The following is a 23,617-nucleotide window of genomic DNA, read 5'->3' on the forward strand; positions in this document are numbered from 1 at the left end:
TCTCACCACCATCAGAACATATCTTCAAAGCTATCAGCTCAAAGAAAAAAAAGCGGCGCACCACCCCCGGGTAGGCTCGAACCTCCATACTTTCTGTTAACAGCCGATCGCGCTAGCCAATTGCGCCACGGAGACAGTCGTGCCCCACTCTCACCACCATCAGAACATATCTTCAAAGCTATCAGCGCAAAGAAAAAAAAAGCGACACACCGTCCAGGGGTGGGCTCGAAAGTCCAACCTTTCGGTTAACAGCCGATCGCGCTAGCCAATTGCGCCACGGAGACAGTCCTGCTCCACTCTCACCAACATCAGAACATATCTTCAAAGCTATCAGCTCAAAGAAAAAAAAGCGCCGCGCCACTACCGGGTGGGCTCGAAACTCCAAGCTTTCGGTTAACAGCCGATCGCGCTAGCCAATTGCGCCACGGAGACAGTCCTGCTCCACTCTCACCACCATCAGAACATATCTTCAAAGCTATCAGCCCAAAGAAAAAAAAGCGCCGCACCACCACCGGGTGGGCTCGAACCTCCAACCTTTCGGTTAACAGTCGATCGCGCTAGCCAACTGCGCCACGGAGACAGTCCTGCTTCACTCTCACCACCATCAGTACATATCTTCAAAGCTATCGGCCCATAGAAAAAAGCCCGCACCACCACCGGGTGTGCTCGAACCTTTAACCTTTCGGTTAACGGCCGAACGCGCTAGCCAATTGCGCCACGGAGACTGTCCTGCTCCACTCTAGCCAACATCAGAACATATCTTTAAAGCTATCAGCCCAAAGAAGAAAAAGCAACACACCACTCCCGGGAGGGCTCGAACCTCCAACCTTTCGGTTAACAGCCGATAGCGCTAGCCAATTGCGCCACAGAGACAGTCGTGCTCCACACTCACCACCGTCAGAACATTTCTTCGGAGCTATCAGCTCAAAGAAAAAAAAGCGCCGCACCACCACCGGGTGGGCTCGAACCTCCAACCTTTCGGTTAACAGCCGATCGTGCTAGCGAATGGCGCCACAGAGACAGTCGTGCTCCACTCTCACCACCATCAGAACATATCTTCAAAGCTATCAGCGAAAAGAAAAAAAAAGCGACACACCGTCCCCGGGTGGGCTCAAACCTCCAACCTCTCGGTTAACAGCCGATCGCGCTAGCCAATTGCGCCACGGAGACAGTCCTGCTATACTCTCACCACCATCAGAACATATCTTCAAAGCTATCAGTCCAAAGAAAAAAAGCGCCGCACCACTCCGGGTGGGCGCGAACCTCCAAACTTTCGTCTAACAGCCGATCGCGCTAGCCAATTGCGCCACGGAGACAGTCGTGCTCCACTTTCACCACCATCAGAACATATCTTCAAAGCTATCACCGCAAAGAAAAAAAAGCGACACACTGTCCCCGGGTGGGCTCGAAACTCCAAGCTTTCGGTTAACAGCCGATCACGCTAGCCGATTGCGCCACGGAAACAGTCATGCTCCACTCTCACCACCATCAGAACATATCTTCAAAGCTATCAGCCCAAAGAAAAAAAAAGCGCCGCACTACCACCGGGTGGGCCCTAACCTCCAACCTTTCGGTTAACAGCCGATCGCGCTCGCCAATTGCGCCATGGAGACAGTCGTGCTCCACTCTCACCAACATCAGAACATATCTTCAAAGCAATCAGCGCAAAGAAAAAAAAAGCGACACACCGTCCCCGGGTGGTCCCGAAACTCCAACTTTTCGGTTAACAGCTGATCGCGCTAGCCAATTGCGCCACGGAGACGGTCCTGCTTTACTCTCACCACCATCAGAACATATCTTCAAAGCTATCAGCTCAAAGAAAAAAAAGCGCCGCGCCACTACCGGGTGGGCTCGAAACTCCAAGCTTTCAGTCAACAGCAGATCGCGCTAGCCAATTGCGCCACAGAGACACTCGTGCTCCACTCTCACCACCATCAGAACATATCTTCAAAGCTATCAGTGAAAAGAAAAAAAAGCGACACACCGTCCCCGGGTGGGCTCGAAACTCCAACCTTTCGGTTAACAGCCGATCGCGCTAGCCAATTGCGCCACGGAGACAGTCCTGCTCCACTCTCACCACCATCAGAACATATCTTCAAAGCTATCAGCTCAAAGAAAAAAAAGCGCCGCGCCACTACCGGGTGGGCTCGAACCTCCAACCTTTCGTCTAACAGCCGATCGCGCTAGCCAATTGCGCCACGCAGAGAGTGAGGCTCCACTTTCACCACCATCAGAACATATCTTCAAAGCTACCAGCCCAAAGAAAAAAAAGCGGCGCACCACCCCCGGGTGGGCTCAAACCTCCAAACTTTCTGTTAACAGCCGATCGCGCTAGCCAATTGCGCCACGGAGACAGTGAGGCTCCACTTTCACCACGATCAGAACATATCTTCAAAGCTATCAGCGCAAAAAAAAGCGACACACCGTCCCCAGTGGGCTGGAAACTCCAAGCTTTTGGTTAACAGCCGATCACGCTAGCCAATTGCGCAACGGAGACAGTCCTGCTCCACTCTAGCCAACATCAGAACATATCTTTAAAGCTATCAGCCCAAAGAAATAAAAGCAACACACCACTCCCGGGAAGGCTCGAACCTCCAACCTTTCGGTTAACAGCCGATTGCGCTGTCCAATTGCGCCACGGAGACAGTCGTGCTCCACTGTCACCACCATCAGAACATTTCTTCGGAGCTATCAGCCCAAAGAAAAAAAGCGCCGCACCACCACCGGGTGGGCTCGAACCTCCAACCTTTCAGTTAACAGCCGATCGCGCTAGCCAATGGCGCCACGGAGACAGTCGTCCTACCGCTGAGGATGGGGCCCTTGCCACCCCTACCTTTGCTTCTGGACTGCTGCTTCTGTTGATGATGACCGCTCCACTGCTTAATTAATCTTTCCTCTTCTTTCCACTTTTCTCCCTTTTTCCCTTCCCCGCAGGCACTGCGCCGTGCTCCCGACCGGGTTGCAGAAATTAGGTGCCTTTTCTCATCTTCTAACTACTACCACCACCACCACAGTCGTGCTCCACGCTCACCACAGTCAGAACATTTCTTCAGAGCTATCAGCCCAAAGAAAAAAAGCGCCGCACCAACACCTGGTGGGCTCGAACCTCCAAACTTTACGTTAACAGCGGATCGCGCTAGCCAATTGGGCCACGGAGACAGTCGTGCTCCACTCTCACCACCATTAGAACATATCTTCAAAGCTATCAGCGCAAAGAAAAAAGCAATGCAACACTCCCGGGAGGGCTCAAACCTATAAATTTTCGGTTAACAGCCGAACGTGCTGGCCAATTGCGCCACGGAGACAGTCGTGCTCAGATCTGGCCACTGTGAGAACATGTCTCTAAAGTTATCAGCGCAAAGAAAAAAGCAACACACCACTCCCAGGAGGGCTCGAACCTCCAACCTTTCGGCTAACAGCCGATCGCGATAGCCAATTGCGTCACGGAGACAGTCGTGCTCCACTCTCACCACCATTAGAACATATCTTCTAAGCTATCAGCGCAAAGAAAAAAAAGCGACACACCGTCCCCGGGTGGGCTCGAAACTCCAACTTTTCGGTTAACAGCCGATCCCGCTAGCCAATTGCGCCACGGAGACAGTCCTGCTCTACTCTCACCACCATCAGAACATATCTTCAAAGCTATCAGCCCATAGAAAAAAGCCCGCACCACCACCGGGTGTGCTCGAAACTCCAAGCTTTGAGTTAACAGCCGATCGCGCTAGCCAACTGCGCCACGGAGACAGTCGTGCTCCACTCTCACCACCGCCAGGACATTTCTTCAGAGCTATCAGCCCAAAAAAAAGAAGCGCCGCACCACCCCCAGGTGGGCTCGAACCTCCAACCTTTCAGTCAACAGCAGATCGCGCTAGCCATTTGCGCCACAGAGACAGACGTGCTCCACTCTCACCACCATCAGAACATATCTTCAAAGCTATCAGCCCAAAGAAAAAAAAGCGCCGCACTACCACCGGGTGGGCTCTTACCTCCAACCTTTCGGTTAACAGCCGATCGCGCTCGCCAATTGCGCCATGGAGACAGTCGTGCTCCACTCTCACCAACATCAGAACATATCTTCAAAGCTATCAGCCCAAAGAAAAAAAAGCGCTGCACCACCCCCGGCTGGGCTCGAACCTCCATCCTTTCTGTTAACAGCCGATCGCGATAGCCAATTGCGTCACGGAGACAGTCGTGCTCCACTCTCACCACCATTAGAACATATCTTCAAAGCAATCAACGCAAAGAAAGAAAAAGCGACACACAGTTCTCGGGTGGGCTCGAAACTCCAACTTTTTGGTTAACAGCCGATCGCGCTAGCCAATTGCGCCACGGAGACAGTCCTGCTCTACTCTCACCACCATCAGAACATATCTTCAAAGCTATCAGCTCAAAGAAAAAAAAGCACCGCACCACTACCGGGTGGGCTCGAAACTCCAAGCTTTGAGTTAACAGCCGATCGCGCTAGCCAATTGCGCCACGGAGACAGTCCTGCTCCACTCTCACCACCATCAGAACATATCTTCAAAGCTATCAGCCCAAAAAAAAGCACCGCACCACCACCGGGTGGGCTCGGACCTCCAACCTTTCGGTTAACAGTCGATCGCGCTAGCCAATTGCGCCACGGAGACAGTCCTGCTTCACTCTCACCACCATCAGAACATATCTTCAAAGCTATTAGCCCATAGAAAAAAGCCCGCACCACCACCGGGTGTGCTCGAACCTCCAACCTTTCGGTTAACGGCCGAACGCGCTAGCCAATTGCGCCACGGAGACAGTCCTGCTCCACTCTAGCCACCATCAGAACATATCTTTAAAGCTATCAGCCCAAAGAAAAAAAAGCAACACACCACTCCCGGGAGGGCTCGAACCTCCAACCTTTCGTTTAACAGCCGATTGCGCTGTCCAATTGCGCCACGGAGACAGTCGTGCTCCACTGTCGCCACCATCAGCACATTTCTTCGGAGCTATCAGCCCAAAGAAAAAAAGCGCCGCACCACCACCGGGTGGGCTCGAACCTCCAACCTTTCAGTTAACAGCCGATCGCGCTAGCCAATGGCGCCACGGAGACAGTCGTCCTACCGCTGAGGATGGGGCCCTTGCCACCCCTACCTTTGCTTCTGGACTGCTGCTTCTGTTGATGATGACCGCTCCACTGCTTAATTAATCTTTCCTCTTCTTTCCACTTTTCTCCCTTTTTCCCTTCCCCGCAGGCACTGCGCCGTGCTCCCGACCGGGTTGCAGAAATTAGGTGCCTTTTCTCATCTTCTAACCACTACCACCACCACCACAGTCGTGCTCCACGCTCACCACAGTCAGAACATTTCTTCAGAGCTATCAGCCCAAAGAAAAAAAAAGCGCCGCACCAACACCTGGTGGGCTCGAACCTCCAAACTTTACGTTAACAGCGGATCGCGCTAGCCAATTGGGCCACGGAGACAGTCGTGCTCCACTCTCACCACCATTAGAACATATCTTCAAAGCTATCAGCGCAAAGAAAAAAGCAACGCAACACTCCCGGGAGGGCTCAAACCTCCAAATTTTCGGTTAACAGCCGAACGTGCTGGCCAATTGCGCCACGGAGACAGTCGTGCTCAGATCTGGCCATTGTGAGAACATGTCTCTAAAGTTATCAGCGCAAAGAAAAAAGCAACACACCACTCCCAGGAGGGCTCGAACCTTCAACCTTTCGGCTAACAGCCGATCGCGATAGCCAATTGCGTCACGGAGACAGTCGTGCTCCACTCTCACCACCATTAGAACATATCTTCTAAGCAATCAGCGCAAAGAAAAAAAAGCGACACACCGTCCCCGGGTGGGCTCGAAACTCCAACTTTTCGGTTAACAGCCGATCCCGCTAGCCAATTGCGCCACGGAGACAGTCCTGCTGTACTCTCACCACCATCAGAACATATCTTCAAAGCTATCAGCTCAAAGAAAAAAAAGCGCCGCACCACTACCGGGTGGGCTCGAAACTCCAAGCTTTCAGTTAACAGCCGATCGCGCTAGCCAATTGCGCCACGGAGACAGTCCTGCTCCACTCTCACCACCATCAGAACATATCTTCAAAGCTATCAGCCCAAAGAAAAAAAAGCGCCGCACTACCACCGGGTGGGCTCGAACCTCCAACCTTTCGGTTAACAGCCGATCGCGCTCGCCAATTGCGCCATGGAGACAGTCGTGCTCCACTCTCACTAACATCAGAACATATCTTCAAAGCTATCAGCTCAAAGAAAAAAAAGCGGCGCACCACCCCCGGGTAGGCTCGAACCTCCATACTTTCTGTTAACAGCCGATCGCGCTAGCCAATTGCGCCACGGAGACAGTCGTGCCCCACTCTCACCACCATCAGAACATATCTTCAAAGCTATCAGCGCAAAGAAAAAAAAAGCGACACACCGTCCCCGGGTGGGCTCGAAAGTCCAACCTTTCGGTTAACAGCCGATCGCGCTAGCCAATTGCGCCACGGAGACAGTCCTGCTCCACTCTCACCAACATCAGAACATATCTTCAAAGCTATCAGCTCAAAGAAAAAAAGCGCCGCGCCACTACCGGGTGGGCTCGAAACTCCAAGCTTTCGGTTAACAGCCGATCGCGCTAGCCAATTGCGCCACCGAGACAGTCCTGCTCCACTCTCACCACCATCAGAACATATCTTAAGCTATCAGCCCAAAGAAAAAAAAGCGCCGCACCACCCCCGGGTGTGCTCGAACCTCCAACCTTTCGGTTAACAGTCGATCGCGCTAGCCAACTGCGCCACGGAGACAGTCCTGCTTCACTCTCACCACCATCAGTACATATCTTCAAAGCTATCGGCCCATAGAAAAAAGCCCGCACCACCACCGGGTGTGCTCGAACCTCCAACCTTTCGGTTAACGGCCGATCGTGCTAGCCAATGGCGCCACAGAGACAGTCGTGCTCCACTCTCACCACCATCAGAACATATCTTCAAAGCTATCAGCGAAAAGAAAAAAAAAGCGACACACCGTCCCCGGGTGGGCTCAAACCTCCAACCTCTCGGTTAACAGCCGATCGCGCTAGCCAATTGCGCCACGGAGACAGTCCTGCTATACTCTCACCACCATCAGAACATATCTTCAAAGCTATCAGTCCAAAGAAAAAAAGCGCCGCACCACTCCGGGTGGGCGCGAACCTCCAAACTTTCGTCTAACAGCCGATCGCGCTAGCCAATTGCGCCACGGAGACAGTCGTGCTCCACTTTCACCACCATCAGAACATATCTTCAAAGCTATCACCGCAAAGAAAAAAAAGCGACACACTGTCCCCGGGTGGGCTCGAAACTCCAAGCTTTCGGTTAACAGCCGATCACGCTAGCCGATTGCGCCACGGAAACAGTCATGCTCCACTCTCACCACCATCAGAACATATCTTCAAAGCTATCAGCCCAAAGAAAAAAAAAGCGCCGCACTACCACCGGGTGGGCCCTAACCTCCAACCTTTCGGTTAACAGCCGATCGCGCTCGCCAATTGCGCCATGGAGACAGTCGTGCTCCACCCTCACCAACATCAGAACATATCTTCAAAGCAATCAGCGCAAAGAAAAAAAAAGCGACACACCGTCCCCGGGTGGTCCCGAAACTCCAACTTTTCGGTTAACAGCTGATCGCGCTAGCCAATTGCGCCACGGAGACGGTCCTGCTTTACTCTCACCACCATCAGAACATATCTTCAAAGCTATCAGCTCAAAGAAAAAAAAGCGCCGCGCCACTACCGGGTGGGCTCGAAACTCCAAGCTTTCAGTCAACAGCAGATCGCGCTAGCCAATTGCGCCACAGAGACACTCGTGCTCCACTCTCACCACCATCAGAACATATCTTCAAAGCTATCAGTGAAAAGAAAAAAAAAGCGACACACCGTCCCCGGGTGGGCCCGAAACTCCAACCTTTCGGTTAACAGCCGATCGCGCTAGCCAATTGCGCCACGGAGACAGTCCTGCTCCACTCTCACCACCATCAGAACATATCTTCAAAGCTATCAGCTCAAAGAAAAAAAAGCGCCGCGCCACTACCGGGTGGGCTCGAAACTCCAAGCTTTCGGTTAACAGCCGATCGCGCTAGCCAATTGCGCCACGGAGACAGTCCTCCTATACTCTCACCACCATCAGAACATACCTTCAAAGCTATCAGTCCAAAGAAAAAAAGCGCCGCACCACTCCAGGTGGGCTCGAACCTCCAACCTTTCGTCTAACAGCCGATCGCGCTAGCCAATTGCGCCACGCAGAGAGTGAGGCTCCACTTTCACCACCATCAGAACATATCTTCAAAGCTACCAGCCCAAAGAAAAAAAAGCGGCGCACCACCCCCGGGTGGGCTCAAACCTCCAAACTTTCTGTTAACAGCCGATCGCGCTAGCCAATTGCGCCACGGAGACAGTGAGGCTCCACTTTCACTGAGGGTGGCGACTTGGGCTTGTTGGTATGGTTGCATGATGATGGATGGTAGCGCAGACAACGAACACGGACAAGAGAAGGCACATAGACACAACACAGCGCTAACTTTCAACAACAATTTATTACACGCAGATCTCCGTGGTGTATGCGATCCACCACGCCAACGTCGCACGTGCGTAGCTCTAAAAACCATCAAATATAACCAACGCGCATGTTCCAATACTTTACAATTTTATATTTTTCAATCTTTTTCTACTTTTTCTTTCTTCCTTTTATCCCATGTTACCACAAACCCTATCGCGAATACATGTAATCAAGTTCCTTATCTGTCAACACCACTGATGGGCTGCTCACACACGTGTCCTGCTCCACTCTCACCACCATCAGAACACATCTTCAAAGCTATCAGCCCAAAGAAAAAAAAGCGCCGCACTACCACCGGGTGGGCTCGAACCTCCAACCTTTCGGTTAACAGCCGAATTGCAGAGCTAGGTGACACGTGTGTGAGCAGCCCATCAGTGGTGTTGACAGATAAGGAACTTGATTACATGTATTCGCGATAGGGTTTGTGGTAACATGGGATAAAAGGAAGAAAGAAAAAGTAGAAAAAGATTGAAAAATATAAAATTGTAAAGTATTGGAACATGCGCGTTGGTTATATTTGATGGTTTTTAGAGCTACGCACGTGCGACGTTGGCGTGGTGGATCGCATACACCACGGAGATCTGCGTGTAATAAATTGTTGTTGAAAGTTAGCGCTGTGTTGTGTCTATGTGCCTTCTCTTGTCCGTGTTCGTTGTCTGCGCTACCATCCATCATCATCCACTTTCACCACGATCAGAACATATCTTCAAAGCTATCAGCGCAAAAAAAAGCGACACACCGTCCCCAGTGGGCTCGAAACTCCAAGCTTTTGGTTAACAGCCGATCACGCTAGCCAATTGCGCAACGGAGACAGTCCTGCTCCACTCTCACCACCATCAGAACACATCTTCAAAGCTATCAGCCCAAAGAAAAAAAAGCGCCGCACTACCACCGGGTGGGCTCGAACCTCCAACCTTTCGGTTAACAGCCGATCGCGCTCGCCAATTGCGCCATGGAGACAGTCGTGCTCCACTCTCACTAACATCAGAACATATCTTCAAAGCTATCAGCCCAAAGAAAAAAAAGCGGCGCACCACCCCCGGGTGGGCTCGAACCTCCATACTTTCTGTTAACAGCCGATCGCGCTAGCCAATTGCGCCACGGAGACAGTCGTGCCCCACTCTCACCACCATCAGAACATATCTTCAAAGCTATCAGCGCAAAGAAAAAAAAGCGACACACCGTCCCCGGGTGGGCTCGAAACTCCAACCTTTCGGTTAACAGCCGATCGCGCTAGCCAATTGCGCCACGGAGACAGTCCTGCTCCACTCTCACCACCATCAGAACATATCTTCAAAGCTATCAGCCCAAAGAAAAAAAGCGCCGCACCACCACCGGGTGGGCTCGAACCTCCAACCTTTCGGTTAACAGTCGATCGCGCTAGCCAACTGCGCCACGGAGACAGTCCTGCTTCACTCTCACCACCATCAGTACATATCTTCAAAGCTATCAGCCCATAGAAAAAAGCCCCCACCACCACTGGGTGTGCTCGAACCTTTATCCATTCGGTTAACGGCCGAACGCGCTAGCCAATTGCGCCACGGAGACTGTCCTGCTCCACTCTAGCCAACATCAGAACATATCTTTAAAGCTATCAGCCCAAAGAAAAAAAAGCAACACACCACTCCCGGGAGGGCTCGAACCTCCAACCTTTCGGTTAACGGCCGAACGCGCTAGCCAATTGCGCCACGGAGACAGTCCTGCTCCACTCTAGCCACCATCAGAACATATCTTTAAAGCTATCAGCCCAAAGAAAAAAAAGCAACACACCACTCCCGGGAAGGCTCGAACCTCCAACCTTTCGGTTAACAGCCGATTGCGCTGTCCAATTGCGCCACGGAGACAGTCGTGCTCCACTGTCACCACCATCAGAACATTTCTTCGGAGCTATCAGCCCAAAGAAAAAAAGCGCCGCACCACCACCGGGTGGGCTCGAACCTCCAACTTTTCAGTTAACAGCCGATCGCGCTAGCCAATGGCGCCACGGAGACAGTCGTCCTACCGCTGAGGATGGGGCCCTTGCCACCCCTACCTTTGCTTCTGGACTGCTGCTTCTGTTGATGATGACCGCTCCACTGCTTAATTAATCTTTCCTCTTCTTTCCACTTTTCTCCCTTTTTCCCTTCCCCGCAGGCACTGCGCCGTGCTCCCGACCGGGTTGCAGAAATTAGGTGCCTTTTCTCATCTTCTAACCACTACCACCACCACCACAGTCGTGCTCCACGCTCACCGCAGTCAGAACATTTCTTCAGAGCTATCAGCCCAAAGAAAAAAAAGCGCCGCACCAACACCTGGTGGGCTCGAACCTCCAAACTTTACGTTAACAGCGGATCGCGCTAGCCAATTGGGCCACGGAGACAGTCGTGCTCCACTCTCACCACCATTAGAACATATCTTCAAAGCTATCAGCGCAAAGAAAAAAGCAATGCAACACTCCCGGGAGGGCTCAAACCTATAAATTTTCGGTTAACAGCCGAACGTGCTGGCCAATTGCGCCACGGAGACAGTCGTGCTCAGATCTGGCCACTGTGAGAACATGTCTCTAAAGTTATCAGCGCAAAGAAAAAAGCAACACACCACTCCCAGGAGGGCTCGAACCTCCAACCTTTCGGCTAACAGCCGATCGCGATAGCCAATTGCGTCACGGAGACAGTCGTGCTCCACTCTCACCACCATTAGAACATATCTTCTAATCAATCAGCGCAAAGAAAAAAAAGCGACACACCGTCCCCGGGTGGGCTCGAAACTCCAACTTTTCGGTTAACAGCCGATCCCGCTAGCCAATTGCGCCACGGAGACAGTCCTGCTCTACTCTCACCACCATCAGAACATATCTTCAAAGCTATCAGCTCAAAGAAAAAAAAGCGCCGCACCACTACCGGGTGGGCTCGAAACTCCAAGCTTTCAGTTAACAGCCGATCGCGCTAGCCAATTGCGCCACGGAGACAGTCCTGCTCCACTCTCACCACCATCAGAACATCTTCAAAGCTATCAGCCCAAAGAAAAAAAAGCGCCGCACTACCACCGGGTGGGCTCGAACCTCCAACCTTTCGGTTAACAGCCGATCGCGCTCGCCAATTGCGCCATGGAGACAGTCGTGCTCCACTCTCACTAACATCAGAACATATCTTCAAAGCTATCAGCTCAAAGAAAAAAAAGCGGCGCACCACCCCCGGGTAGGCTCGAACCTCCATACTTTCTGTTAACAGCCGATCGCGCTAGCCAATTGCGCCACGGAGACAGTCGTGCCCCACTCTCACCACCATCAGAACATATCTTCAAAGCTATCAGCGCAAAGAAAAAAAAAGCGACACACCGTCCCCGGGTGGGCTCGAAAGTCCAACCTTTCGGTTAACAGCCGATCGCGCTAGCCAATTGCGCCACGGAGACAGTCCTGCTCCACTCTCACCACCACCAGAACATATCTTCAAAGCTATCAGCTCAAAGAAAAAAAGCGCCGCGCCACTACCGGGTGGGCTCGAAACTCCAAGCTTTCGGTTAACAGCCGATCGCGCTAGCCAATTGCGCCACGGAGACAGTCCTGCTCCACTCTCACCACCATCAGAACATATCTTCAAAGCTATCAGCCCAAAGAAAAAAAAGCGCCGCACCACCACCGGGTGGGCTCGAACCTCCAACCTTTCGGTTAACAGTCGATCGCGCTAGCCAACTGCGCCACGGAGACAGTCCTGCTTCACTCTCACCACCATCAGTACATATCTTCAAAGCTATCAGCCCATAGAAAAAAGCCCGCACCACCACCGGGTGTGCTCGAACCTTTAACCTTTCGGTTAACGGCCGAACGCGCTAGCCAATTGCGCCACGGAGACTGTCCTGCTCCACTCTAGCCAACATCAGAACATATCTTTAAAGCTATCAGCCCAAAGAAGAAAAAGCAACACACCACTCCCGGGAGGGCTCGAACCTCCAACCTTTCGGTTAACAGCCGATAGCGCTAGCCAATTGCGCCACAGAGACAGTCGTGCTCCACACTCACCACCGTCAGAACATTTCTTCGGAGCTATCAGCTCAAAGAAAAAAAAGCGCCGCACCACCACCGGGTGGGCTCGAACCTCCAACCTTTCGGTTAACAGCCGATCGTGCTAGCCAATGGCGCCACAGAGACAGTCGTGCTCCACTCTCACCACCATCAGAACATATCTTCAAAGCTATCAGCGAAAAGAAAAAAAAAGCGACACACCGTCCCCGGGTGGGCTCAAACCTCCAACCTCTCGGTTAACAGCCGATCGCGCTAGCCAATTGCGCCACGGAGACAGTCCTGCTATACTCTCACCACCATCAGAACATATCTTCAAAGCTATCAGTCCAAAGAAAAAAAGCGCCGCACCACTCCGGGTGGGCGCGAACCTCCAAACTTTCGTCTAACAGCCGATCGCGCTAGCCAATTGCGCCACGGAGACAGTCGTGCTCCACTTTCACCACCATCAGAACATATCTTCAAAGCTATCACCGCAAAGAAAAAAAAGCGACACACTGTCCCCGGGTGGGCTCGAAACTCCAAGCTTTCGGTTAACAGCCGATCACGCTAGCCGATTGCGCCACGGAAACAGTCATGTTCCACTCTCACCACCATCAGAACATATCTTCAAAGCTATCAGCCCAAAGAAAAAAAAAAGCGCCGCACTACCACCGGGTGGGCCCTAACCTCCAACCTTTCGGTTAACAGCCGATCGCGCTCGCCAATTGCGCCATGGAGACAGTCGTGCTCCACTCTCACCAACATCAGAACATATCTTCAAAGCAATCAGCGCAAAGAAAAAAAAAAGCGACACACCGTCCCCGGGTGGTCCCGAAACTCCAACTTTTCGGTTAACAGCTGATCGCGCTAGCCAATTGCGCCACGGAGATGTCCTGCTTTACTCTCACCACCATCAGAACATATCTTCAAAGCTATCAGCTCAAAGAAAAAAAAGCGCCGCGCCACTACCGGGTGGGCTCGAAACTCCAAGCTTTCAGTCAACAGCAGATCGCGCTAGCCAATTGCGCCACAGAGACACTCGTGCTCCACTCTTACCACCATCAGAACATATCTTCAAAGCTATCAGTGAAAAGAAAAAAAAACGACACACCATCCCCGGGTGGGCTCGAAACTCCAACCTTTCGGTTAACAGCCGATCGCGCTAGCCAATTGCGCCACGGAGACAGTCCTGCTCCACTCTCACCACCATCAGAACATATCTTCAAAGCTATCAGCTCAAAGAAAAAAAAGCGCCGCGCCACTACCGGGTGGGCTCGAAACTCCAAGCTTTCGGTTAACAGCCGATCGCGCTAGCCAATTGCGCCACGGAGACAGTCCTCCTATACTCTCACCACCATCAGAACATACCTTCAAAGCTATCAGTCCAAAGAAAAAAAGCGCCGCACCACTCCAGGTGGGCTCGAACCTCCAACCTTTCGTCTAACAGCCGATCGCGCTAGCCAATTGCGCCACGCAGAGAGTGAGGCTCCACTTTCACCACCATCAGAACATATCTTCAAAGCTACCAGCCCAAAGAAAAAAAAGCGGCGCACCACCCCCGGGTGGGCTCAAACCTCCAAACTTTCTGTTAACAGCCGATCGCGCTAGCCAATTGCGCCACGGAGACAGTGAGGCTCCACTTTCACCACGATCAGAACATATCTTCAAAGCTATCAGCGCAAAAAAAGCGACACACCGTCCCCAGTGGGCTCGAAACTCCAAGCTTTTGGTTAACAGCCGATCACGCTAGCCAATTGCGCAACGGAGACAGTCCTGCTCCACTCTCACCACCATCAGAACATATCTTCAAAGCTATCAGCCCAAAGAAAAAAAAGCGCCGCACTACCACCGGGTGGGCTCGAACCTCAAACCTTTCGGTTAACAGCCGATCGCGCTCGCCAATTGCGCCATGGAGACAGTCGTGCTCCACTCTCACTAACATCAGAACATATCTTCAAAGCTATCAGCCCAAAGAAAAAAAAGCGGCGCACCACCCCCGGGTGGGCTCGAACCTCCATACTTTCTGTTAACAGCCGATCGCGCTAGCCAATTGCACCACGGAGACAGTCGTGCCCCACTCTCACCACCATCAGAACATATCTTCAAAGCTATCAGCGCAAAGAAAAAAAAGCGACACACCGTCCCCGGGTGGGCTCGAAACTCCAACCTTTCGGTTAACAGCCAATCGCGCTAGCCAATTGCGCCACGGAGACAGTCCTGCTCCACTCTCACCACCATCAGAACATATCTTCAAGGCTATCAGCTCAAAGAAAAAAAGCGCCGCGCCACTACCGGGTGGGCTCGAAACTCCAAGCTTTCGGTTAACAGCCGATCGCGCTAGCCAATTGCGCCACGGAGACAGTCCTGCTCCACTCTCACCACCATCAGAACATATCTTCAAAGCTATCAGCCCAAAGAAAAAAAGCGCCGCACCACCACCGGGTGGGCTCGAACCTCCAACCTTTCGGTTAACAGTCGATCGCGCTAGCCAACTGCGCCACGGAGACAGTCCTGCTTCACTCTCACCACCATCAGTACATATCTTCAAAGCTATCAGCCCATAGAAAAAAGCCCCCACCACCACTGGGTGTGCTCGAACCTTTAACCATTCGGTTAACGGCCGAACGCGCTAGCCAATTGCGCCACGGAGACTGTCCTGCTCCACTCTAGCCAACATCAGAACATATCTTTAAAGCTATCAGCCCAAAGAAAAAAAAGCAACACACCACTCCCGGGAGGGCTCGAACCTCCAACCTTTCGGTTAACAGCCGATAGCGCTAGCCAATTGCGCCACAGAGACAGTCGTGCTCCACTCTCACCACCGTCAGAACATTTCTTCGGAGCTATCAGCCCAAAGAAAAAAAAGCGCCGCACCACCACCGGGTGGGCTCGAACCTCCAACCTTTCGGTTAACAGCCGATCGCGCTAGCCAATGGCGCCACAGAGACAGTCGTGCTCCACTCTCACCACCATCAGAACATATCTTCAAAGCTATCAGCGAAAAGAAAAAAAAGCGACACACCGTCCCCGGGTGGGCTCAAACCTCCAACCTCTCGGTTAACAGCCGATCGCGCTAGCCAATTGCGCCACGGAGACAGTCCTGCTATACTCTCACCACCATCAGAACATATCTTCAAAGCTATCAGTCCAAAGAAAAAAAGCGCCGCACCACTCCGGGTGGGCTCGAACCTCCAACCTTTCGTCTAACAGCCGATCGCGCTAGCCAATTGCGCCACGGAGACAGTCGTGCTCCACTTTCACCACCATCAGAACATATCTTCAAAGCTATCACCGCAAAGAAAAAAAAGCGACACACTGTCCCCGGGTGGGCTCGAAACTCCAAGCTTTCGGTTAACAGCCGATCACGCTAGCCGATTGCGCCACGGAAACAGTCATGCTCCACTCTCACCACCATCAGAACATATCTTCAAAGCTATCAGCCCAAAGAAAAAAAAAGCGCCGCACTACCACCGGGTGGGCTCTAACCTCCAACCTTTCGGTTAACAGCCGATCGCGCTCGCCAATTGCGCCATGGAGACAGTCGTGCTCCACTCTCACCAACATCAGAACATATCTTCAAAGCTATCAGCCCAAAGAAAAAAAAGCGCCGCACCACTCCCGGCCGGGCTCGAACCTCCATCCTTTCTGTTAACAGCCGATCGCGATAGCCCATTGCGTCACGGAGACAGTCGTGCTCCACTCTCACCACCATTAGAACATATCTTCAAAGCAATCAGCGCAAAGAAAAAAAAGCGACACACCGTCCCCGGGTGGTCTCGAAACTCCAACTTTTCGGTTAACAGCCGATCGCGCTAGCCAATTGCGCCACGGAGACAGTCCTGCTCTACTCTCAACACCATCAGAACATATCTTCAAAGCTATCAGCTCAAAGAAAAAAAAGCGCCGCACCACTACCGGGTGGGCTCGAAACTCCAAGCTTTCAGTTACAGCCGATCGCGCTAGCCAATTGCGCCACGGAGACAGTCCTGCTCCACTCTCTCCACCATCAGAACATATCTTCAAAGCTATCAGCGCAAAGAAAAAAAAGCGACACACCGTCCCCGATTGGGCTCGAAACTCCAACCTTTCGGTTAACAGCCGATCGCGCTAGCCACGGAGACAGTCCTGCTCCACTCTCACCACCATCAGAACATATCTTCAAAGCTATCAGCTCAAAGAAAAAAAAGCGCCGAGCCACTACCGGGTGGGCTCGAAACTCCAAGCTTTCGGTTAACAGCCGATCGCGCTAGCCAATCACGCCACGAAGACAGTCCTGCTCTACTCTCACCACCATCAGAACATATCTTCAAAGCTATCAGCCCAAAGAAAAAAAGCGCCGCACCAACACCGGGTGGGCTCGAACCTCAAACCTTTTGGTTAACAGTCGATCGCGCTAGCCAATTGCGCCACGGAGACAGTCCTGCTTCACTCTCACCACCATAAGAACATATCTCTAAAGCTATCAGCCCATAGAAAAATAAGCCCACACCACCACCGGGTGGGCTCGAACCTCCAACCTTTCGGATAACAGCCGATCGCGCTAGCAAATTGCGCCACGGAGACAGTCCTGCTATATTCTCAATACCATCAGAACATATCTTCAAAGCTATCAGCCCAAAGAAAAAAAAGTGCCGCACCACCACCGGGTGGGCTCCAACCTCCAAATTTTTGGTTAACTGCAAATTGCGCTAGCCAACTGTGCCACGGAGAAGGTCGTGCTCCACTCTCACCACCGTCCGAACATTTCTTCACAGCTATCAGCCCAAAGAAAAAGAAGCGCCGCACCACCACCGGGTGGGCTCGAACCTGCAACTTTCGGTCAACAGCAGATTGCGCTAGCCAATTGTGCCACGGTGACAGTCGTGCTCCACTCTCACCACCATCAGAACATATCTTCAAAGCTGTCAGGGAAAAAAAAAGCGACACACCGTCCCCGGGTTGGCTCAAACCTCCAACCTTTCGGTTAACAGCCGATCGCGCCAGCCAATCGCGCCACGGAGACAGTCCTGCTATACTCTCACCACCATCAGAACATATCTTCAAAGCTATCAGTCCAAAGAAAAAAAGCGCCGCACCACTCCGGGTGGGCTCGAACCTCCAACCTTCCGTCTAACAGCCGATCGCGCTAGCCAATTGCGCCACGGAGACAGTCGTGCTCCACTTTCACCACCATCAGAACATATCTTCAAAGCTATCACCGGAAAGAAAAAAAAGCGACACACCGTCCCCGGGTGGGCTCGAAACTCCAAGCTTTCGGTTAACAGCCGATCACGCTAGCCAATTGCGCCACGGAGACAGTCATGCTCCACTCTCACCACCATCAGAACATATCTTCAAAGCTATCAGCCCAAAGAAAAAAAAAGTGCCGCACTACCACCGGGTGGGCTCTAACCTCCAACCTTTAGGTTAACAGCCGATCTCGCTCGCCAATTGCGCCATGCAGACAGTCGTGCTCCACTCTCACCAACATCAGAACATATCTTCAAAGCTATCAGCCCAAAGAAAAAAAAGCGCCGCACCACCCCCGGCCGGGCTCGAACCTCCATCCTTTCTGTTAACAGCCGATCGCGATAGCCAATTGCGTCACGGAGACAGTCGTGCTCCACTCTAACCACCATTAGAACATATCTTCAAAGCAATCAGCGCAAAGAAAAAAAAGCGACACACTGTCCCCGGGTGGGCTCGAAACTCCAACTTTTCGGTTAACAGCCGATCGCGCTAGCCAATTGCGCCACGGAGACAGTCCTGCTCTACTCTCACCACCATCAGAACATATCTTCAAAGCTATCAGCTCAAAGAAAAAAAAGTGCCGCACCAATACCGGGTGGGCTCGAAACTCCAAGCTTTCGGTTAACAGCCGATCGCGCTAGCCAATTGCGCCACTGAGACAGTCCTGCTCCACTCTCACCACCATCAGAACATATCTTCAAAGCTATCAGCGCAAAGAAAAAAAAAGCGACACACCGTCCCCGAGTGGGCTCGAAACTCCAAGCTTTCGGTTAACAGCCGACCGCGCTAGCCAATTGCGCCACGGAGACAGTCCTGCTCTACTCTCACCACCATCAGAACATATCTTCAAAGCTATCAGCCCAAAGAAAAAAAGCGCCGCACCACCACCGGGTGGGCTCGAACCTCCAACCTTTCGGTTAACAGTCGACAGCGCTAGCCAACTGCGCCACGGAGACAGTCCTGCTTCACTCTCACCACCATCAGTACATATCTTCAAAGCTATCAGCCCATAGAAAAAAGCCCGCACCACCACCGGGTGTGCTCGAACCTTTAATCTTTCGGTTAACGGCCGAACGCGCTAGCCAATTGCGCCACTGAGACTGTCCTGCTCCACTCTAGCCAACATCAGAACATATCTTTAAAGCTATCAGCCCAAAGAAAAAAAGCGACACACCACTCCCGGGAGGGCTCGAACCTCCAACCTTTCGGTTAACAGCCGATAGCGCTAGCCAATTGTGCCACAGAGACATTCGTGCTCCACTCTCACCACCGTCAGAACATTTCTTCGCAGCTATCAGCCCAAAGAAGAAAAAGCGCCGCACCACCACCGGGTGGGCTCGAACCTCCAACCTTTCGGTTAACAGCTGATCGCGCTAGCCAATGGCGCCACAGAGACAGTCGTGCTCCACTCTCACCACAATCAGAACATATCTTCAAAGCTATCAACGAAAAGAGAAAAAAAGCGACACACCGTCCCCGGGTGGGCTCAAACCTCCAACCTCTCGGTTAACAGCCGATCGCGCTAGCCAATTGCGCCACGGAGACAGTCCTGCTATACTCTCACCACCATCAGAACATATCTTGAAAGCTATCAGTCCAAAGAAAAAAAGCGCCGCACCACTCCGGGTGGGCTCGAACCTCCAACCTTTCGTCTAACAGCCGATCGCGCTAGCCGACTGCGCCACGGAGACAGTCGTGCTCCACTTTCACCACCATCAAAACATATCTTCAAAGCTATCACCGCAAAGAAAAAAAAACGACACACTGTCCCCGGGTGGGCTCGAAACTCCAAGCTTTCGGTTAACAGCCGATCACGCTAGCCGATTGCGCCACGGAAACAGTCATGCTCCACTCTCACCACCATCAGAACATATCTTCAAAGCTATCGGCCCAAAGAAAAAAAAAGCGCCGCACTACCACCGGGTGGGCTCTAACCTCCAACCTTTCGGTTAACAGCCGATCGCGCTCGCCAATTGCGCCATGGAGACAGTCGTGCTCCACTCTCACCAACATCAGAACATATCTTCAAAGCTATCAGCCCAAAGAAAAAAAAGCGCCGCACCCCTCCCGGCCGGGCTCGAACCTCCATCCTTTCTGTTAACAGCCGATCGCGATAGCCAATTGCGTCACGGAGACAGTCGTGCTCCACTCTCACCACCATTAGAACATATCTTCAAAGCAATCAGCGCAAAGAAAAAAAAGCGACACACCGTCCCCGGGTGGTCTCGAAACTCCAACTTTTCGGTTAACAGCCGATCGCGCTAGCCAATTGCGCCACGGAGACAGTACTGCTCTACTCTCACCACCATCAGAACATATCTTCAAAGCTATCAGCTCAAAGAAAAAAAAGTGCCGCACCACTACCGGGTGGGCTCGAAACTCCAAGCTTTCAGTTAACAGCCGATCGCGCTAGCCAATTGCGCCACGAAGACAGTCCTGCTCCACTCTCACCACCATCAGAACATATCTTCAAAGCTATCAGCGCAAAGAAAAAAAAAGCGACACACCGTCCCCAGGTGGGCTCGAAACTCCAACCTTTCGGTTAACAGCCGATCGCGCTAGCCAATTGCGCCACGGAGACAGTCCTGCTCCACTCTCACCACCATCAGAACATATCTTCAAAGCTATCAGCTCAAAGAAAAAAAAGCGCCGAGCCACTACCGGGTGGGCTCGAAACTCCAAGCTTTCGGTTAACAGCCGATCGCGCTAGCCAATTGCGCCACTGAGACTGTCCTGCTCCACTCTAGCCAACATCAGAACATATCTTTAAAGCTATCAGCCCAAAGAAAAAAAGAGACACACCACTCCCGGGAGGGCTCCAACCTCCAACCTTTCGGTTAACAGCCGATAGCGCTAGCCAATTGCGGCACAGAGACATTCGTGCTCCACTCTCACCACCGTCAGAACATTTCTTCGCAGCTAGCAGCCCAAAGAAAAAAAAGCGCCGCACCACCACCGGGTGGGCTCGAACCTCCAACCTTTCGGTTAACAGCTGATCGCGCTAGCCAATGGCGCCACAGAGACAGTCGTGCTCCACTCTCACCACAATCAGAACATATCTTCAAAGCTATCAGCGAAAAGAGAAAAAAAGCGACACACCGTCCCCGGGTGGGCTCAAACCTCCAACCTCTCGGTTAACAGCCGATCGCGCTAGCCAATTGCGCCACGGAGACAGTCCTGCTATACTCTCACCACCATCAGAACATATCTTGAAAGCTATCAGTCCAAAGAAAAAAAGCGCCGCACCACTCCGGGTGGGCTCGAACCTCCAACCTTTCGTCTAACAGCCGATCGCGCTGGCCGATTGCGCCACGGAGACAGTCGTGCTCCACTTTCACCACCATCAAAACATATCTTCAAAGCTATCACCGCAAAGAAAAAAAACGACACACTGTCCCCGGGTGGGCTCGAAACTCCAAGCTTTCGGTTAGCAGCCGATCACGCTAGCCGATTGCGCCACGGAAACAGTCATGCTCCACTCTCACCACCATCAGAACATATCTTCAAAGCTATCGGCCCAAAGAAAAAAAAAGCGCCGCACTACCACCGGGTGGGCTCTAACCTCCAACCTTTCGGTTAACAGCCGATCGCGCTCGCCAATTGCGCCATGGAGACAGTCGTGCTCCACTCTCACCAACATCAGAACATATCTTCAAAGCTATCAGCTCAAAGAAAAAAAAGCGCCGCACCACTACCGGGTGGTCTCGAAACTCCAAGCTTTCAGTTAACAGCCGATCGCGCTAGCCAATTGCGCCACGAAGACAGTCCTGCTCCACTCTCACCACCATCAGAACATATCTTCAAAGCTATCAGCGCAAAGAAAAAAAAGCGACACACCGTCCCCAGGTGGGCTCGAAACTCCAACCTTTCGGTTAACAGCCGATCGCGCTAGCCAATTGCGCCACGGAGACAGTCCTGCTTCACTCTCACCACCATCAGAACATATCGTTAAAGCTACCAGCTCAAAGAAAAAAAAGCGCCGAGCCACTACCGGGTGGGCTCGAAACTCCAAGCTTTCGGTTAACAGACGATCGCGCTAGCCAATTGCGCCACGAAGACAGTCCTGCTCTACTCTCACCACCATCAGAACATATCTTCAAAGCTATCAGCCCAAAGAAAAAAAGCGCCGCACCACCACCGGGTGGGCTAGAACCTCAAACCTTTTGGTTAACAGTCGATCGCGCTAGACAATTGCGCCACGGAGACAGTCCTGCTCCACTCTCACCACCATCAGAACATATCTTCAAAGCTATCAGCCCAAAGAAAAAAAAAGTGCCGCACTACCACCGGGTGGGCTCTAACCTCCAACCTTTCGGTTAACAGCCGATCTCGCTCGCCAATTGCGCCATGCAGACAGTCGTGCTCCACTCTCACCAACATCAGAACATATCTTCAAAGCTATCAGCCCAAAGAAAAAAAAGCGCCGCACCACCCCCGGCCGGGCTCGAACGTCCATCCTTTCTGTTAAAAGCCGATCGCGATAGCCAATTGCGTCACGGAGACAGTCGTGCTCCACTCTCACCACCATTAGAACATATCTTCAAAGCAATCAGCGCAAAGAAAAAAAAGCGACACACTGTCCCCGGGTGGGCTCGAAACTCCAACTTTTCGGTTAACAGCCGATCGCGCTAGCCAATTGCGCCACGGAGACAGTCCTGCTCTACTCTCACCACCATCAGAACATATCTTCAAAGCTATCAGCTCAAAGAAAAAAAAGTGCCGCACCAATACCGGGTGGGCTCGAAACTGCAAGCTTTCGGTTAACAGCCGATCGCGCTAGCCAATTGCGCCACTGAGACAGTCCTGCTCCACTCTCACCACCATCAGAACATATCTTCAAAGCTATCAGCGCAAAGAAAAAAAAAGCGACACACCGTCCCCGGGTGGGCTCGAAACTCCAAGCTTTCGGTTAACAGCCGATCGCGCTAGCCAATTGCGCCACGGAGACAGTCCTGCTCTACTCTCACCACCATCAGAACATATCTTCAAAGCTATCAGCCTTTAGAAAAAAAGCGCCACACCACCACCGGGTGGGCTCGAACCTCCAACCTTTCGGTTAACAGTCGACCGCGCTAGCCAACTGCGCCACGCAGACAGTCCTGCTTCACTCTCACCACCATCAGTACATATCTTCAAAGCTATCAGCCCATAGAAAAAAGCCCGCACCACCACCGGGTGTGCTCGAACCTTTAACCTTTCGGTTAACGGCCGAACGCCCTAGCCAATTGCGCCACTGAGACTGTCCTGCTCCACTCTAGCCAACATCAGAACATATCTTTAAAGCTATCAGCCCAAAGAAAAAAAGCGACACACCACTCCCGGGAGGGCTCGAACCTCCAACCTTTCGGTTAACAGCCGATAGCGCTAGCCAATTGCGCCACAGAGACATTCGTGCTCCACTCTCACCACCGTCAGAACATTTCTTCGCAGCTATCAGCCCAAAGAAAAAAAAGCGCCGCACCACCACCGGGTGGGCTCGAACCTCCAACCTTTCGGTTAACAGCTGATCGCGCTAGCCAATGGCGCCACAGAGACAGTCATGCTCCACTCTCACCACAATCAGAACATATCTTCAAAGCTATCTGCGAAAAGAGAAAAAAAGCGACACACCGTCCCCGGGTGGGCTCAAACCTCCAACCTCTCGGTTAACAGCCGATCGCGCTAGCCAATCGCGCCACGGAGACAGTCCTGCTATACTCTCACCACCATCAGAACATATCTTGAAAGCTATCAGTCCAAAGAAAAAAAGCGCCGCACCACTCCCGGTGGGCTCGAACCTCCAACCTTTCGTCTAACAGCCGATCGCGCTAGCCGATTGCGCCACGGAGACAGTCGTGCTCCACTTTCACCACCATCAA

At 52.3% G+C, this 23,617-nt stretch overlaps 7 non-coding genes across 7 annotated transcripts; all 7 read right to left on the reverse strand.

Moving 5' to 3' along the window:
• Positions 1-1,096: 1,096 nt before the first annotated feature.
• TRNAN-GUU (transfer RNA asparagine (anticodon GUU)) lies at positions 1,097-1,170 on the reverse strand. Its single transcript has one exon. It is a non-coding gene; the product is annotated as a tRNA-Asn (tRNA).
• Positions 1,171-6,983: 5,813 nt separating this feature from the next.
• On the reverse strand, positions 6,984-7,057 carry TRNAN-GUU (transfer RNA asparagine (anticodon GUU)). Its single transcript has one exon. It is a non-coding gene; the product is annotated as a tRNA-Asn (tRNA).
• A 3,116-nt stretch (positions 7,058-10,173) lies between these two features.
• On the reverse strand, positions 10,174-10,250 carry TRNAN-GUU (transfer RNA asparagine (anticodon GUU)). The gene has a single exon. It is a non-coding gene; the product is annotated as a tRNA-Asn (tRNA).
• Positions 10,251-12,752: 2,502 nt separating this feature from the next.
• TRNAN-GUU (transfer RNA asparagine (anticodon GUU)) lies at positions 12,753-12,826 on the reverse strand. The gene has a single exon. It is a non-coding gene; the product is annotated as a tRNA-Asn (tRNA).
• A 2,726-nt stretch (positions 12,827-15,552) lies between these two features.
• TRNAN-GUU (transfer RNA asparagine (anticodon GUU)) lies at positions 15,553-15,626 on the reverse strand. Its single transcript has one exon. It is a non-coding gene; the product is annotated as a tRNA-Asn (tRNA).
• A 3,604-nt stretch (positions 15,627-19,230) lies between these two features.
• TRNAN-GUU (transfer RNA asparagine (anticodon GUU)) lies at positions 19,231-19,304 on the reverse strand. Its single transcript has one exon. It is a non-coding gene; the product is annotated as a tRNA-Asn (tRNA).
• Positions 19,305-20,858: 1,554 nt separating this feature from the next.
• Positions 20,859-20,932, reverse strand: TRNAN-GUU (transfer RNA asparagine (anticodon GUU)). Its single transcript has one exon. It is a non-coding gene; the product is annotated as a tRNA-Asn (tRNA).
• Positions 20,933-23,617: the final 2,685 nt, after the last annotated feature.

The sequence above is a fragment of the Rhipicephalus microplus genome, unplaced genomic scaffold, assembly GCF_043290135.1.
Source record: "Rhipicephalus microplus isolate Deutch F79 unplaced genomic scaffold, USDA_Rmic scaffold_53, whole genome shotgun sequence".
NCBI classification, from domain to species: Eukaryota; Metazoa; Arthropoda; class Arachnida; order Ixodida; family Ixodidae; genus Rhipicephalus; species Rhipicephalus microplus.